Here is a 2,500-nt window from a genome sequence, read left to right on the forward strand (position 1 = left end):
TCCCCTCTAAGTAAACCTTTCCAAAGCCGGGAAGTGGGTTCCAGTAAGTGCCTGCGGGAAAGCACACAAGGCTTGGGTCGTGTTTGTTGAATGTTTTTTTTTTTACTTTTTGAAAACTCGTCAGATATATAATTATGCAAAAAAAAAGAAAGATGAAATCCCTTTTCGATATAGGTCATGGTTGTTCCTTACTGATGGTGAGGGACAGAGGGTCATGGTATCACTTGTGTTTTCCATTACTTAACGGATAATGTAAAGACTCTTCTTGGCGATGCGGATAATACTACTACTCTTACTGATTAACCGAAATAAGATGCTTACCTTACGTTATTTTCCTTTCTTTTCATTTCCAGTTGGAAAAAAATGACGTAAAATCTTTTTGAAATCCGACTACACCCTTCCAGGAAAACAGCAATCAAATTAACATTTAAAAAATGCTCATCATCACCGGGATTTTTACTTTATTAAACCAAACAAAAGACGTAAGGAAATAGAACGTGCTCTTTAATTACAATCATCCCCGTCCAATCCTTACAACATCTTAACTCAAGCATGGTTAGATCAGCTACAAATATTTTACTACAAGACAAAATGCTAATACTCCTCAGCGTCAGAACAAGTATATTTTACATCACCTTTAATACTCAGCTGTAAGGAACTAACGTCGATTTAAAAAAAAAAAAGGAAGCCATTTCAGTCGCTACTCTCCGAAAATCTGTTTTAAGTTATGAGTTTCATGATAAACCATGGTATGAGGAAGAGAAAATTTATAATCCCTTAGTGTTCTATGGACATATATAATAAATGGTATATATAAATGCATGCAGATCTAAGTCAAGAGCAAAATACGATATTTGCATTTATAGTTAACATTCAGACATTCAGAAAACCGTTTTTCATGTTGTAATATATTCTGTTTCATAACGAGTGCTTACATATTGGCTTTTAGTTAAAGTATGTATGTAACTCGAGACAAAAATGAACAGTTACCGATCTTTCTCATTTTCTCTTTCTACTCTCTCTCTAGATCACTTCCTCCTTTCCTATTCCCCTCCCTCCTTCCTTTACTCCGTCCTTCATTCCCCACTTCCCTCCCTCCTTCCTTCCTTCCCTCCTTCCATTCATCCCTTCCTTGTTCCCCCTCTCCTTCTCTCCCTTTCCATCTCACTTTCTAGCTTTCGCTTCTCGCTTATTCACGCTCACGCTCTCATTTTCACTTTCACTCCCTCCCTCTTGCCCTTTCTCCTTTCCCATATCGCTCCCCCCCCCCTCTCTCTCTCTCTCTTTCTATCTCTCTCTATCTTTCTCTCTCTTACTCTCTCACTCTCTATTAATTCACATTCTCACTATCTATTCATACATTTTTCCTTTTTGTTTTTACGTATTCATTTCAAAGCAGAACAAATTCCCTCAAAAAGACCAAAATAAATAAATAAATGAATAAATAAAAATGAAGACTGTGTGATAGTGTAGTTGCTGGAGGCAGAGGAGTAAAATCTCTTACGTAATAGTTAGCACTGATAATATATGTTACTGAATATGATATTACAATGAAAAAAAACGTAAATGTAATCCTTGCTGTTGTCATTATAATAAGGGAATACTGGTGGATGGTACGAAAAACCTTATCATTATAGCTGTCGTTATTATTATCATCAGTGCAAGTAACTTTTCATTATTGGTTATTATCATCATCACTATCATCATTATCATCATTATTATCACCATAATCCTTATTATCATCATTATCATTATTACTAAAACAATTATTATTATATTATCATTCTTATCATCATCATTATCATTGCTACTATTATAATCACCATAATTAATATTTCTAATCATTACTATCATTCCTATTATTACTATGGTTATCATCATCATATTTCTTTTCATCATTGTTATCATCATTATCATAATTATCACTCAGCTACTCGCGCAAGACGGGAAAAAAAAGACAAAGAAAGAGAGAAAGAAAAATCTTTATATTAAGCTCCCCTTCTTAATTAACCCGATTTTTACACGTTAGTATCCCTTCTATGTTTTCGCGGCAGTCACGTGACCCCCTCCCCCTCCCCCTCCCCCTCTCCTCTTCCTCCTTCTCTCCTTTTCTTCTTCTTCTTCCTCTCCCTATCTCATCCTCTTCCTCTTCCTCCTTTTCTTCTTATTCTTTCTCTTCCTTCCTCCTACCCCTTCCTTCCCCTGCACTTTTTTCCTGTTCCCTTCTTATCCTTCCCCTACTCTTCCTCTTCCTACCCATTCCCACTCCCCTTCCTCTTCCTCCTTTTCACTTCCTCTACCTAACTCTACCCCCTCACCTCCCTCTCTTCTTGCTCTTACTCCTTTCTTCCTTTTCCTCTTCCTCTTCCTACCCATTCTCCCTCACCCTCCCCTCCCTCTCTTTCTCCCTCTCCTTTCTTCCCTCCCTTTCCTCTTCCTACCCCCTCACCCTCCCCTCCCTCTCCCTTCTTCCCTCCTTTTCCTCTTCCTACCCCCTCAT

General features: G+C 37.7%; 1 protein-coding gene across 1 annotated transcript in view; it reads right to left on the reverse strand.

Moving 5' to 3' along the window:
* Positions 1–2,500, reverse strand: part of LOC113803537 (adenylate cyclase type 8-like) — a gene marked incomplete in the record, with an annotated part of 337,324 nt that overhangs the window by 29,435 nt on the left and 305,389 nt on the right.

The sequence above is a fragment of the Penaeus vannamei genome, chromosome 14, assembly GCF_042767895.1.
Source record: "Penaeus vannamei isolate JL-2024 chromosome 14, ASM4276789v1, whole genome shotgun sequence".
Taxonomy (NCBI): domain Eukaryota; kingdom Metazoa; phylum Arthropoda; class Malacostraca; order Decapoda; family Penaeidae; genus Penaeus; species Penaeus vannamei.